The sequence below is a fragment of the Bubalus bubalis genome, chromosome 12 (assembly GCF_019923935.1).
Source record: "Bubalus bubalis isolate 160015118507 breed Murrah chromosome 12, NDDB_SH_1, whole genome shotgun sequence".
Taxonomy (NCBI): Eukaryota; Metazoa; Chordata; class Mammalia; order Artiodactyla; family Bovidae; genus Bubalus; species Bubalus bubalis.
In genome coordinates this window covers 60,581,313-60,598,044 of record NC_059168.1, presented here as the reverse complement: position 1 = coordinate 60,598,044, position 16,732 = coordinate 60,581,313, and the positions used below count along the sequence as shown (strand labels likewise).

General features: G+C 40.5%; 1 long non-coding RNA gene across 1 annotated transcript in view; it reads right to left on the bottom strand.

The window, feature by feature from the left end:
* The window catches only part of LOC123328541, a 123,649-nt gene that overhangs the window by 8,990 nt on the left and 97,927 nt on the right, over positions 1-16,732 (bottom strand). Inside the window, exon 5 of the long non-coding RNA XR_006639802.1 lies at positions 7,634-7,772. This is a non-coding gene — a long non-coding RNA (uncharacterized LOC123328541). The remainder of the gene's footprint in view (positions 1-7,633; positions 7,773-16,732) is intronic.

Sequence of the window (16,732 nt, the reverse complement as noted above, 5' to 3'; positions counted from 1 at the left end):
TTTTAGGTGTAGTAAAAATTCCTCGTTTTTTATTGGAGTATAATTGCTTTACAATGTTATATTAGTTTCTGCTGTAAAAAAAGTGAATCAGCTATATGTACACATATATCCCCCCTCCTTCTTGAACCTCCCTCTCACCGCCCCCATCCCACCCCTGAGTTTGTGAGATCTGAGATAAAACAGATCTTCACAGATTGAGGCATTTGACAAAACATTTGTTTGTGAGGGAGGACATAAGTCCAGAATTGGGAAACATTTAGGGAGGGAAGGCCTGGGGTTTGGGGAGCTGAATCACCACACCAAACAGTATTGTATCAACTTTGGCTCAGGATTGCTTCTGGTTACAACTTGATTCTACATTTAGAATATAGTCATACCCTTGTATGGAGAAGGCACTGGCAACGCACTCCAGTATGCTTGCCTGAAGAATCCTATGGCTGGAGGAGCCTGGTGGGCTGCAGTCCATGGGGTCGCTAAGAGTCGGACACGACTGAGCGACTTCACTTTCACTTTTCCCTTTCATGCATTGGAGAAGGAAATGGCAACCCACTCCAGTGTTCTTGCCTGGAGAATCCCAGGGATGGGGGAACCTGGTGGCTGCCGTGTATGAGGTCGCACAGAATCAGACACGACCAGTACTGGGTGTTCATTGGAAGGACTGATGTTGAAGCTGAAACTCCAATACTTTGGCCACCTGATGCAAAGAGCGGACTCATTTGAAAAGACCCTGATGCTGGGAAAGATTGAGGGCAGGAGGAGAAGGGGACAACAGAGGATGAGATGACTGGATGGCATCACCGACTGAATGGACATGGGTTTGGGTGAACTCCAGGAGTTGGTGATGGACAGGGAGGCCTGGTGAGCTGCGGTTCATTGGGTCACAAAGAGTCGGACACGACTGAGAGACTGAACTGAACTGAACTGAAGTGACTTAGCAGCAGCAGCAGTATACCCTTGTATATACATATACTCGTATGTTAAGTGAAAGAAGTCAGTTAATAAATTGAGACCACGTATTATACGATTTCATTTATATGAAATGTCTAAGAACAGGCAAATATATAGGAGACAGAAGGAAGATTAGTGGTTTCCAGTGATTAAGGGAGGGGGGTGGGGAGTGGTAGCTAAGGAGGATGGGCTTTTAGGGTGATAAAATTATATTGTAATGATGGTTCCATAACTCTTGAATATGCTACAAACCACTGAATTGTACACTTTAAATGGGTGGATTTCATCATATATAACTTAAACATCAATATAGATGTTCGAAAAATAAAAAAGAATGCATTCCTATAGTTTGCTATTTTGAAGTCTAAAACTAAACTGTAAAAAAATCCTTTTACTTTTTAAGCAATTAGAAACAACTGAACACAGAAAACAACCAAACACCTGGGGCTTCCCAGGTGGCACTAGTAGTAAAGAAGTAGCCTGCCAATGCAGGAGATGCAAGAGATGTGGGCTTGATCCCTGGGTTGGGAAGATTCCCCTGGAGAAGGAAATGGCAACCCACTCCAGCATTCTTGCCTGGAGAATCCCATGAACAGAGGAGTTTGGCGGACTACAATCCATAGGGTTGCAAAGAGTTGGACACGACTGAAGCGACTTAGCACAAACACAGAAAAAGAAATGTATCAACTTTACCTTAAATTACACAGAAGTCAATAAAACTCATGAAGTTCAGTTAAAGTTTTTGCTATATTTCCACCCACTATGTGTACAAATGGTCAATTCTAAATATAGTCTCCAATTTTGTGAACTTCAGAAGATTTAGTCACAGGGGTAATGACCTGGCCTCCCTCATGAGCTGACATGTGTTGGGCAGTGAGCATGCAAACAGCTTCTTATAACCAAGGGTAATATTCAAAATACTTAAAAACTGGATTGAGTCAGGCACTGAGTAACCATTATGGATGCCACCTGGAGACCTCTTAGTTGCTGGAATTTGAAGATGACTGAGGATCCAGGAGGAAGGGCCAGGGACATTGAAAGGGGTGGGTTTGGAGCATGAGGTTACTTGGAAGCTCCAGCAGGGTTATTTTAATGAGTGATCCAAAAGATTTCACTATGTTATCAACAGGTTAGAGCTGTTCCAGGGCATATGTATTGACATTATCTCTCGTATGCCATCAAAATATTCACCTGGCTCTCCAAATGAGAGCCTTAGAATCTCAGAAGTATAAAGATGATCCCTTCTCCTCTGGACATTTACAGATGAGAAAACCAGGGTTGAGGAAATGTGAGTGGCTTACTTACAATGCATGAATAGTAACAGAGTCAGAGAGAGGACCCATGCCTCCAAAATCTCAATCCAGATTAGATGAGGTAGGGTAAGTGGGCAAAGCATGTCACACAAATTAACTTACCCATTCATCATCTTTAACCATTTCCAAATCAGAGCTGCAATTTACTTTCTAGCTATGTGCATAGAAAAAGCATATATATTCTTCATGAGCATAAAAGACCTTGAACATGAAAAACAAAGAGGGAATGGGTCCAGACTTGTAGGTAATTATTTTTAAATTATGTTTATGTGAAGCATCATGATGCATATGTAGCATTTCTCAATAGAATCCATGCATTATTTCAAAGCAAATTTGAAGAGAATAAATCAAAGGCATTTAAAATAAAATATACTGGCACATAACTTCATTTTGTAACTTTTATATTTTCAGTTATTAGAAAGAAAAGATTAGAAAAGAAATAACAAATGATAGACAAAAATGATTCCACTCACCTTAAGTTTTATTTAGAGAATTGCCAATAGAATGATGCAGGACAACTTTTTGGAGGCATAGAGTTTTGTATATATTGGGGAAGAAATGAATACATTCATTCATTCATTTATATTTTAATAATAAGTGCTGATATATGAATGGCCTTTGACAGTTTTAAACAAGCTTTCCCGGAAATTCCCTGGCAATCTAGTGGTTAAGACTTGGGATTTTCACTGCCATGGGCCAGGGTTCAATCCCTGGTCAGGAAACTAAGATGCTGTAAGCTGAGAGGAGTGACAAAAAAAAAAAAAAGTGTTTTCCTAAACATGTAATTGAAGACAATTGACATAGGAAATATTTTTCAATATATTGCTAAGCAGAACACAGGTTACAAAAATGTATACAGTTAAAAGGTTATTTTTTGTTTAAAAGGAAAGGTGTCTGTGTGTGTATATGCGCCTGGAAGCTCTAAAAAAGATTGAAGATGCTGAAATACTGTCTGTTCTCCTTGGTTAATAAAATTATGGGTACTTCTTTAGTATTTTCCTTTGTCTTTTTCTGTTTTCAAAGTTTCTTGCACTGAACATGTATTAATGTTGTAAAAACATTTTTTAAGTGCTTCCATCTAGGCCAGTAGGCACATGAAAACATTGCTGATTACTGAAGAAAAGTAGATCAAAACCACAATGAGAATATCACCTCACACCAGTCAGAACGACTATCATCAAAAAGTCTTAAAAAAAAAAAAAGTCTACAAAAAATAAAAACTGGAGGGGGTGTGGAGAAGAGGGAACCCTCCTACACTGTTGGTGGGAATGTAAATTGATGCAGACACTGTGGAAAACAGTATGGAAGTTACTTAAAAAACTAAAAATAGAACTACCATATGATTCCCCAATCCCACTCCTGGGCATATATCCAGAGAAAATGAAAACTCTAATTTGAAAAGATACATGCAATATATAGAATGGATAAACAACAAGTCTTACTATCTGGCACAGGGAACTATATTCAATACCCTGTGATAAACTATAATGGAAACGAATATGAAAAAGAGTGTATATATATGTATAACTGAGTCTCTTCACTGTACGGCAGTAACACAACATTGTAATTCAACTACACTTCAATAAAAATAAATTTAAAAAATAAAATATAAAAACACTTTGTTAGAATAAAAAAAAGATACATGCACCCCCATATTCACAGCAGCACTATTTACAATAGCCAAGCCATGGAAGCAACCCAGGTATCCATCAACAGATTGCCGTAAGATGTAGTATACATATACAATGGTATATTACTCAGTCATAAAGAAGAATGAAATGTTTCCATTTTCAGCAGCATGGATGAACTTAGAGAATATTGTAGTAAGTGAGTTAAATCAGACAAAGACTAATATAGTATGATATCACTTACATGTGGCATCTAAAAAACAAGTGAACTTACATACAAACAGAAACAGACTCACAGACATGGAAACCAAACTTACGGTTACGAAAGGGGAAAAGTGGAGGGGATAAATTAGCAGTATGGGGATAACAAATAAAACAGGCAAACAAGATTTATTGTATAGCACAGAGAACTATGGATTTCCCCAGTGGCTCAGTGGTAAAGAATCCGCCTGCCAAGCAGGAGACTGAGGTTCAATGCCTGGGCTGGGAAGATCCCCTGGAGAAGGAAATGGCAACCCATTCCAGTATTCTTGCCTGGAGAATCCCATGGACTGGTGGGCTACAGTCCATGGGGTCGCAGAGTAGGACACGACTTATTGACTAAACAACAAATCAGAACAACAACAGGGAACTATATTCAGTATCTTGTCATACCTATAAGTGCTTCCATCTATATTTTGCATCCATCGAGTCTCATGACAATCATGTGGCATGTAACACCTCATTTGGTATAAGAGGATATTGAATCTCAGAAGAACTGAGAGACCAGCTACTTGACAGGTAGCAAATATTTAGAGCTTGGGTTTTCATCTTGGTCATTTGACTTAAATCTTAGGCTCTCTCCTCTATATCATGATGCTCAGTTCTCAGAGCTGGCTTATGCGACAGCTCAGGGTAGCATATTCAGAGCTATCTTTATGTTATCTTTGCAGCAGAACATCATCCACTCATTTGTACCTGTAAGTCATTCTGTAGAAATCAGTTTTTCAATTAAAAGAGTAACTGTTCTGGAAGTGGCACCAAAGGCTTGAAGTAATTAATCTCCCACAACAAATTCCTGCAGCTTTATTCATTCGAGTAGCCTTTGTTCCAAAGCAGTACACTACACATCACTCTCAAATCTTAAAAGCTTCCTGGATTCTTTCCTGGACTCTGTCATCTATATTATATGCAATTTCCACTCCTATCAGTTTTTATGAAGTATGTGTTTTTCTGAAACGTTTTTCTTAAAAGCTACTTCTTGCTTCCTAATAGACCCAATTTCGCTGTAAAAAAGCAAAGAAAATTATGGGGAGGTAGAGCTATGGAGCTAAATGTGACCACAAGCTCTGCTGGAAGCTTTGAAAATTATCCCATTTCCCCCGCCCGCACCCTTACCCCATTACCTAACAAGTGAACTGGGAAGGCTGCTGCTTTTGGTTTTCTGGGCATAGAACAATTTCTCAGTGAGTTGAGATTCCTTGCCATAGGATTTACTGAATACTGTTTTATTCCTTGACTTTCCACACAAATTTTACAGCATCAGGTAAATGTTCTGCATGAGTGACCTTGTCCAAATCAGAAACATTTGGAATGGAAGTTCTATAACCATGTTGTGAGGTACAAAGGAAAGCTGTAGGTTAAGCCAAAATCTTCTGGATTTGGGGTATGTTTGCCATGAACTCCCTTAATCCTTCAGAGCTTTGATGTGTGGTTCTGGGCCTAATAGGGCTTCCCTAGTGGCTCAGAGGTTAAAGCATCTGCCTGCAATGTGGGAGACCTGGGTTCGATCCCTGGGTCGGGAAGATCCCCTGGAGAAGGAAATGGCAACCCACTCCAGTATTCTTGCCTGGAGAATCCCATGGACGGAGGAGCCTGGTGGGCTACAGTCCATGGGGTCGCAAAGAGTCGGACACGACTGAACGACTTCACTTTCACTTTCACTTTTCTGGGCCTAATAATGATGGTTTCTAGGTGTTTATTTCTTTATTCTGCTTTTTTAAAACAATGCATATCTTTGGCCAGAGGAGAGGATGCTGATATCTTAAGTAATATGACCCAGATATGTCTGGACATCACAGGCAGCCTTGTCTTAGGTTCACAGATACCTTGAAGTAGAATTCAGCACTTCTACACTTCCCAACAAGAACAAATTTAACTCCCATGAGACATTATAAGAAACATAGGTTTTAATATAGATTCCATGGAGAGAGGCATGAAAGGGCCATATTAAGCATCACAAGACAAACCACAGAAATTCCTATTAAGCAACATCTCAGTTCTCCCCACAAAGTCCCCCTAAGGCTACTTCTTCACCCTTTAATCTTATCTACATATAGGCTCCAGTTTTCCCCGGCTCTGGATCTCACTGCATGGTCCCTTTGTCCTGCTCTCCCCCTTACCTCCTGCAAAAAATAAATAAATAGAAAGTTTCTAATGCAGAAAAAGTTAGTGAACTTTCTTACACTTGCATCCTCATACCCATCACTCTGTTCAGCAAAGAAATTCCTTTGGAAGCAGTTGGGTATTACCAATTGCAAGCAGTTTTTCCCTGTCACAAATAGTGTCAGCCATCACTAATTATAAGGAAAAGGCAACTCAAAACCATTATATTACCTCATACCTATAAGAATGAGTATTATCAAAAAGACAAGAAATAAAAATGTTGGTGAAAACATGGAGAAAGGGATCCTTGAGCACTGTTGGTAGAAATGTAAGTTGGTAGAGCCATTATGGAAAACATATGGAGTTTACTCAAAAAATAAAAATAGAACTACCATATGATCCAGCAATGCCACTCCTGGGTTATATCCAAAGTAAAAAAAAATCAGTATCTCAAAGAAATATCTGTACCTGATGTTCACTGCAGCATTATTTACAATAGACAAGACATGGAGACAACCTAAGTGCTCACTGACAGATGACTGAATAAGGTAACTGTGGTGTGTATATATATATGAGAGAGTACTATTCAGCCACGAGAAAGAAGGAAATCTTGCTATTGAGGGCATTATGCTAAGTGAAATAAGACAGACAGAGAAAGACAAATACTGTTTAATCTCACCTATGCTGCTGCTGCTAAGTCACTTCAGTCGTGTCCGACTCTGTGCGACCCCAAAGACGGCAGCCCACCAGGCTCCCTCGTCCCTGGGATTCTCCAGGCAAGAACACTGGAGTGGGTTGCCATTTCCTTCTCCAATGCATGAAAGTGAAAAGTGAAAATGAAGTCGCTCAGTCATGTCTGACTCTTAGCGACCCCAAGGACTGCAGCCTACCAGGCTCCTCCGTCCATGGGATTTTCCAGGCAAGAGTACTGGAGTGGGTTGCCGTTGCCTTCTCCGAATCTCACCTATAGGTGGAATCTAAGAAAACCAAACCCGTAGAAACAAAGATCAGGTTTGTAATTGTCAGAGGTAGAGGGTAAGAAGTTGGTAGGGGGTTGTACTGCGGGGGATGATGGAATTAGGTAAAGGTGGTCAACAGGTACAAACTTCCAATTATAGGATAAATGAATTCTGGGAATGTAATATATAATGCTGTATTATATATTTGAAAGTTGCTAAGAGTGGACTTTAAAAATTCTCATCACAAAGAAAAAATTATAACTATTTGGAGCTGATGGATATTAACTAATCTTATTGTGGTGATAATTTTGCAACATACACAAAAGTCAAATAATTATGTTGATACCTTAAACTTATACAATGATATATGTCAATTATATCTCAATAGAACTGGGAGGAAAAACCAACAGTGTTGACTTACCATTCTAATTCCTTCTGAAAACATAGGTCCAAGTTTCAAGGAGGTTTTCCTCAAGGGTATCTCAAGAAAAACTTGAGCCTGTCTTTAGTAGAGCCAGTTAGCTGGAACATGAAGAGAGAGGGCTTGAAATGGAAGAAAGCTAAGGAATTTAAAGTGAAGAAAAGAGAAATTAAAATTAATTATTGTTCTGGGTTCTTAACATACTTTTATTTCATTGCATCTTCACAACCAAATTTTACAGATGAAGAAAAGTAAGGGCTTCAATTCAGTTCAGTTCAGTCGCTCAGTCGTGTCCGACTCTTTGCAACCCATGGACTGCAGCATGCCAGGCTTCCCTGTCCATCACCAACTCCCAAAGCTTGCTCAAACTCATGTCCATTGAGTCAATGATGCCATCCAACCATCCCATCCTTTGTCTGTAGTCCTCTTCTCCTCCTGCCTTTAATTTTTCCCAGCATCAGGGTCTTTTCCAATGAGTCAGTTCTTCACATCAGATGGCCAAAGTATTGGAGCTTTAGCTTCAGCATCAGTCCTTCCAATGAATATTCAGGACTAATTTCCTTTACTATTGACTGGTTTGACTTCCTTGCAGCCCAAGGGACTCACAAGAGTTTTCTCCAACACCACAGTTCAAAGGCATGAATTCTTTGGTGCTCAGATTTCTTTATGGTCCAACTCTCACATCCATACATGACAACTGAGAAAACCATAGCTTTGACTAGATGGACTTTTGTCGGCAAAATAATGTCTCTGCTTTTTAATATGCTGTCTGGGTTGGTCATAGCTCTTCTTCCAAGGAGTCAGTGTTTTTTAATTTCATGGCTGCAGTCACCATCTGCAGGGATTTTGGAGTTCAAGAAAATAAAGTCTGTCACTGTTTCCATTGTTTTCCCATCTATTTGCCATGAAGTGATGGGACTGGATGCCATGATCTTGGTTTCTTGAATGTTGAGTTTTAAGCCAGCTTTTTCACTCACCTCTTTCATTTTCATCAAGAGGCTCTTTAATTCCTCCTCACTTTTTGCCATAAGGGTGGTGTCATCTGCATATCTGAGGTTATTGATATTTCTCCTGGCAATCTTGATTGCCAAGTTTTACAGATGAATAAAACTAAGGGCTTAGAGAAGTTAAAATAAATTTGTAAATTCTCATTGCTACTCAGAAGCACAGTTGGGATGCTAAGCCAAGTCCATTTACTCCATAGTCCAAGGTCTCTCCTTATACTCCATCATCTACCTTCTGTTCTGGATTTCCAAATATTTAGAGAGCTACCTCCTGTACCATCTCATCAAGGTCCTTGGCAGTTCAGGGGTGCATCTGTCCACTGGAACATTTCCTTTCTTACACTGACCTGGCCCAGGAACAATGTGATTCACTAACCTTTCCTGGCCCATTTTCTCCCTATCCCATTGTCAGTCCTATCCAAGCAGCCACATTAATCCCTGACATCTCATTGGAAGGCCAAAATTTGGTACTCTTGGCAAATGGAGGATGGATGAACTTGAGTGCTGTATTAGAAAGGACCCTGGACCAAAATGCAGGCTGTACAGACTATCACAGAATAAATCCATTCATACCTCCCCATCTTTGATCTCTTTGGAAACAAATGTTTGCATAAAGTGAAGTGAAACAGGAAATAAAAGAGAATTCATATTTGTGGACTGTTTCTCACAATTTATCTCACACATACAAAAGTAGATCTTTTTCTTTATATTTGAATGAGAAGGGAGCAACAGGGGATGAGATGATATCATCAACTCAATGGACATGAGTCTGAGCAAACTCTGGGAGACAGTGAAGGATAGGGAAGCCAGGTATGCTGAAGTCCATGGGGTCACAAAGAGTTGGACATGACTGAGTCACTGAACAACAACAAAAGCTACTTGACATAAACAGATTTAGTCTTGCAATATAGAATAGGACAGAACATAGTTTAGTTCTTTCTGTCTTCTCTAGGATGCATTATTTTTATAATCCAGGGAGGGCTATATATAAACCTACTTCAGCTGCCCTCTCAGCACCTGATGTGTCACTGCTCAATTACCTCATTTCTTTCCACCCTAATTTCATTGACTAAAAAGAGAAGAATGTAGGCTAGATAATCCCCAGGTTTCCTTCCAGCCATGTGGTTCACAGAGTTGTGAACTCTGCAAAGAATGACTTCCCTTGTGGGAAACATTACCTCCCATTCTGTGAAAAATCTCAAACTCAACATATTTACCCACAATCACAGCTCCCTTAAAGTTAAACCCAAAAGTATAGGCAGAAAGGGGAATAAGGGACAGAATGTAAGGAAAGCAGGGTGGGAGGTGAAAGTCTGAGCAAAAGATGGCTGTGGGTTAACATGACTTTTCAAAGTTTTTCAGGGTATGTGTGTAGATTCCATTTACTCTGGTCATTTATCTCCAAATTATATTTATTATATTTTATACAATGCTAACATTATACTACATTAAAGGGTAGGCCTTATGGAATTCTTGATTTGGGCTTTTGTATTTTCAGAGAAATCACATTAGAGACAGTCTTAGCTACTTGCTCACACATATGTGGGGAGGGATTTTTCAATCATTAGCTATTTGGATTTTAAACTTCTTCAGATATCTACAGAAATTACACATTGATATGGAAATCCACTGAGAATTAAAGGAGCCCTGTCTCCTGGTTATTTTTGTACTGTTATACATGAGGTTTTTTCCTGGATTAGCACAGCAAACTTGTCGACGAGACAGAGATAATCCCAGACAGCTTGTGCATATTGTCACTGACAGAAGGCAGGCCTGCATTTGCGAGACAGTTTTCAGACTGTGACCTGTGCAACATTTAATACTGAATCTCATTCATTCATCCTTGAACCATTCTCTTGATTTCTATGACACCAGATTCTCTTATTTTCCCTCTCTTTGTCCTCTTTTTCTAGCCATCTTTCTAAACCATCCTTCTTTTCACAGGCTACTCAGCCTCCCTAGAAGCTGTCATTCACTCTACTCTCAGGATGTTTGTTGATCATCATCTCAATCCTGATAAGTACCACATCTATATCGCTAGCCCAGACTGTGTCTTGACCTACATACCTAAACATCCAACTGTCTACTCAACATCTACACTTAGATGGCCCACAGGGATCTCCAACTCATGTCCAAAATGAATCTATCACTTTCTCTCTAAACTTGACCCTCTCCCCTGAGTTTCCTATCTCCACAAATACCTCTACTATCCACTCTGTTGCCTGAACTGGAGAATTGAAGAGCATCCTTGATATTCCTTCCTTCCAAACTCAACACCCATCCCATCAATCATCAGACTCAGCAGAATCTAACCCTGCATCATCTCTGGAATCTGGCCACAGCTCTCCTCTTGCACTTGTTCTCACTTAAGCCCTGGGGAGGGCTTTCCTAGTTACTCAGTGGTAAAGAATCTACCTGCCAATGCAGGAGATGTGCGTTTGATCCCTGGGTTGGGAAGATCCCCTGGAGATAGAAATGGCAACCTACTCCAGTATTCTTGCCAGGATAATCCCATGAACAGAGAAGCCTGCTGGGCTATAGTCCATGGGGTTACAAAAGAGTTGGACACAACTTAGTGACTAAACAACAACAACCCAGGGAATCCCCATTTCTCATTTGGAACACTCTAACAGCGTCTCCTCTGGTTCCCTACTCTTTTCCTCTTCATTCCGTTCTCTACTTTACAGCCAGAGTGAGCTTGTAAAAGCAGAAATCTGATCATTTTGCCCCATTGCTTCCCATGGCTCTTGAGATAAAGTCCATACACCTTAAGATAGCTTGCAAGGGCTTCTCTATTTTGAACGCCACACTCCAGAGTTAACACTTTTTTTTCCCGTTCTTCCAGGGAGCCATGATGTCCCTTACCCACAGGCTTTCACATATACAAGTCCCATCTCCTGAACTCCTACTTCCCTATTTCTGCTTCATTAACACTAAGAAGCCTTTCTTTACTCCCTCCTCCCAACACACATACCTAGTTATCAACAGTGAATGAAAATTATTTAACTGTCTATCTTTCCACTAGGCTACATGATCCATGAAGGCAGGTACCCTGTCTATTTTTAGTTATATTCCAGCACCCAGCACAGCGCCTAGCATATAGGAGAAGTTTAATAGATATTTGCAGAATAAATGAATAAAAAATAAACGTGTCACTGCTTTGTACTAACAGCAATATCAGTATCTTAAGCCTACTTATTTGCATGCAGTATAAGCCCACTACTGAATCAAAAAAAAAAAAACAAAAAAAGATTCTAGTTCTGTTTTCTTTTTTTAAACATATCTTTAAGCAGTGGAACCCTTTTTTCCCAAATGAAATATGTGTCAGAGTCCAATTTATATTAAATTGATAAAAATAGAGCTGCGTATACTGAAGCTGGGCTGCAAGGGACCCATGAGGACACTTAGAACTTAGTTTAAAAATCACTAATCTAACCAATCCTACTGCAAGTAGGCAGTAGGATTCATATCACCTGAGACTTTGGTTTTTAAAATCTTCTGAGAAGCACCAACTAGTAAGAGAAGGTGCTTGTTTACCTAAAGAAATGAGAAATCGAATATGAGACCATCAAGAAACTATTTCAGCTTTCCCAATGATCCTTTTCTAACCCAGAATGAAAATTCAAAATGCTCTTTAATAGATTTAGAGGCTCCAGGGACATAAACTGAACACACTTTACCAAGAACCGTGACATCCGGGCAGTGGTTCAGAGTGAGTGAAAGTGTTAGAGGATTTACACTGATGTCTTTGTTTTGCTTGGAGCCTGAGGTCAATCACACCTATAAGGTTCTAATCCTCATGCAGGTATGGTTTTCCTTATGCTGCTGATACTCAGCATCTAAGTCTAGGATTCTTTTCATCAGGAAATTTTTATCACAGTGTTTTCTGCCAATGGAAACCAACTTGCTCCATACAGAACAGCATTTAGAAAAGCACAAGAAGAACATTTTTCAATAGGAAATCACACAATGAAATGTCACTTGGGCGGATGAGCCGCAGTCAGAAATGGTTGAGAGGAAAGACCAGTCAAGGGACCACTCGATACACTGGGGATGGCTGCGGCCTCCTACCATCTGAGGACTAGGAACACCTAGTGTCCCAATGTGAGCTTTGGCCTCAAACCAGCGAGAGAGAATTTCCTCTAAATTTCTTGGGCTGGGGGAAAATGGGAACACTTTCATGCCTATAAATGCTGTGTACTTTGTAGGCAAAAACTGAAGTATGAATAAAAATCTGAGTAACTTAATGATCAAGAAGTGTGGAACAAACTCTATTAGACAAATCTACAATAAAAGTTTATTTTCTTTCATGGACTATAACGTTAAGAAGAAATCAAGAAAAATGCTGTATATAATAACAGATAAATTTAGGAGTAGGGGCCATCGGAAGGAAGCTACATATAACTTTGCTTATGTTTTAAAAGATTGTAGGTGCTTCCCTGGTGGTCCAGTGGCTGACTCCATGCTCCAAATGCAGGGGGGCCAGGGTTCAATCCCTGGTCAGGGAAATAGATCCCATATGCCGCAACTAAGAGTTTGCATGCTACAACTAAAAGACTGAAGATCTCGTGAGCTGCAACTAAGACCTAGCACAGCCAAATAAATCAATATTTTAAAATAATAATAATAAATAAGACACTGTTGACAGTCACTAAATTTGACACAATTGTACTAGAAAAATATATTCTTTGCTGAGTTAAATGAGGCACATACATCATCTTCTTCACAGTACAGTCAAAACATAACTACTTAATTGATGTTCATTTCAGTTCCTAACTCAAGAGCTTACAATCTAGTTTTAGTCTCACAAATGGGAAAGTAAATAAAGAATTACAGAGAGTGTGGCGAATGTTGCAGTGGCCATAGCAAAGGGAGAACACAGAAGAGGAACCCCTAACCCAGCACAGGTTCTTGGGTTGGGAGGAAGGGTGGGTGGGACTTTGACAGGAGGTGATAGCTGGACTGAGTCTTGAACAGAAATAACTTAGAAAGGAAGGAAAGGGGGAAAGGGTAGTGGAAGTGAGATGGGGAGGAGTTCTAGATGAGAAAGTGACATGTACAAACAGAAGAAAGTGTTGCTTGTTTAGTGTCACATGGTTAGAACATAACGGGTTTGTGAGGGGATGGCAAGAGATTTGGCTAGGAAAATAGACAGGACCAAAGCCATGAAGGGCATGAAAGTGTCAAGCTAGGGAGCAACATCAGCTGTTCAGGTTACACGGAGCCATTAAGGGAAATAAACAGAGAAATAACATGATCAGATAAGCAATTTGGAAAGAATTTATTAGTAGCAGCATGCTGTCAAAGTGTAATTTTCAAAACGGTTAAAAAATGAGCCTCTTGTTAATATAGAATGGACACTGGTTGACAGTTTTATTTAACTCATTAAATAATGAGAGAACCAGTAATTTAGGTAAGCTGGTTCCAAGACACTTGAAGAAAAGGGATTTACATAGGCCATCAGGAGAAGAATCAAAATGAGATGAGTTTCTTATTCTTTTAAGTTAGACACAGATTTGTTTAGTGTTACAGTAATAAAATCTTGGGATTAACTTTTCTAGGGACAAAACTGTTTGTATCTCTACCAGGCAAAAATCTACAAATCAACATGTAACTGCATAGAATGTGAACCTTTATCTTATAAATTCCAGTCATCATATCTTCATTTTAAAAAACTTCAATGGTGGTATGTTCCCTAATGAAATAATTGTTGGGTTGTTGGTGGTGGTGAGTCACTATGCTAAGTCGCTTCAGTCGTGTCTGACTCTGTGCGACCCCACAGACGGCAGCCCACCAGGCTCCCCCGTCCCTGGGATTCTCCAGGCAAGAACACTGGAGTGGGTTGCCATTTCCTTCTCCAATGCATGAAAGTGAAAAGTGAAAGTTAAGTCGCTCAGTCATGTCCGACTCTTAGCGACCCCATGGATTGCAGCCTAACAGGCTCCTCCGTCCATGGGATTTTCCAAGCAAGAGTACTGGAGTGGGGTAAGTCACTAAGTTGTATCCAACTCTTTTGTGACTCCACGGACTACAAGCGCACTAGACTCCTCTGTCCATGGGATTTCCTAGCCATGAATACTGGAGTGAGTTGCCATTTCCTTAAATATTACAACACATTGAAAGGATCTACTCGTACTGCCTTGGCCTTATTTTCAAGCATTGTTTACTTTTTCTTAATACTAGAAGGAAGAGAGGATAAGACAGAAGCTTGGAAAAAAACAAAACAGTTATAAGCTAGTGCAATAATTCTAAGAAAAGACAGAAGATGGCAAACATAAACTAAGGCAATAGCAGCGGGATGGAGAGCTAGAGCAAAGATTTGAGTGACTTTACGAGAATAGAGTGAATATGCCTTGGCTGTTAATGAAATGTGGATGCTAAGGAAAAGAAAAGATCTAGGGATAATTCTTAGGCATTTGGCTTGGGTGACTGAACAAAGGTATCATTCTTCCAGGTGGGACTAGAGAAGGGAAGTAGATGGGGGGCAGTTGTGTAAGGATGGGGGAGAAACGTTGAGTTCTGTCTGCTGCTGCTAAGTTGCTTCAGTCGTGTCTGACTCTGTGTGACCCCATAGACGGCAGCCCACCAGGCTCCCCCGTCCCTGGGATTCTCCAGGCAAGAACACTGGAGCGGGTTGCCATTTCCTTCTTCAATGGATGAAAGTGAAAAGTGAACGTGAAGTCGTTCAGTTGTGTCTGACTCTTAGCGACCCCATGGACTGCAGCCTACCAGGCTCCTCTGCCCATGGGATTTTCCAGGCAAGAGTACTGGATTGGGGTGCCATTGCCTTCTCCATCTAGAGAGTGTTAATATGAAGGGAGAATCCACCTATAAGGGGATCTTCAGCATGTGAACCTGGTCTCAGAAGACCAAACTGGAGATACAGAAGAGTTATTTGCAAACAGGTAGTAGAATGCACAAGCACATTTCACTTATGCAAATCCAACTATTGTTGTTTAGTCGTTCATGTCCAACTCTTTGTGATCCCATGGACTGTAGCCCACCAGGTTCCTCTGTCCATGGGATTTTCCCAGGCAAGAACATTGGCGTTGGTTGCCATTTCTTTCTCCAGGGGATCTTCTGAACCCAGGGGTCAAACCTGCATCTCCTGCGCTGGCAGTCAGATTCTTCACCACTGACCCACCAGGAAAGCCCAAATCCGACTACACACTTTTGGTTAAAACAAGAAAGAACAAAAGGGATAGAGAAAATCCATAGTTATAATGATACAATAATTTCCCTCTCATTCCTCTCACCATTCCTCTCATACAGCCTATATCCCCAAATGAACATGAGAAAAGATGTAATACTCTTAGCAAGTTTCCATTTTCCCAGTCTAAACATTCCCCTAGGCTGAGAGTTGGTCTTGTATTTAAAGATATTGTGCCTACTTTTTGTTTTATATTTATGGTCCTAAACCCAAGTCAAATACAGATAACCTGGTGCTCAGCTGAAATTCAATAATCTCTTCCAACACCGAAGGAAAAACTATGCTGGCTTATGACAGATGGTGCTCTAGTGTGTTCAGAGACTGTTAAAAGGATCTCTAAAGCTAAATTCGGAGAAGGCAATGGCACCCTACTCCAGTACTCTTGCCTAGAAAATCCCATGGATGGAGGAGCCTGGTGGGCTACAGTCCATTGGGTCGCTAAGAGTAGGACACAACTGAGCGACTTCACTTTCACTTTTCACTTTCATGCATTGGAGAAGGAAATGGCAACCCACTCCAGTGTTCTTGCCTTGAGAGTTCCAGGGACAGTGGAGCCTGGTGGGCTGCCGTCTATGGGGTCGCACAGAGTCGGACACAAGCAACAGCAGCAAGGCTAAATTATATGCCCCACACTTGACTTCAGAACCTTCCCTCTTCATCTCCATCCCCCAAACTCCAAGTCTTAAAATGTGATCCTACTATAGATAAGGCTGAGTATTTCAACTATGTCACCCAAGCAATCTGAAAAAAGGAGAGGAGGACAGAGTCTAGGATGTAACTAGAGATCACAGAACACTGATCTCTAAGGAAGGCCCAGACAATGAATGATCTTAAAGGAATCTGAGAGCTAGCCAGCAAGATAAGAGGAAGGAAAATCAGAAGAGG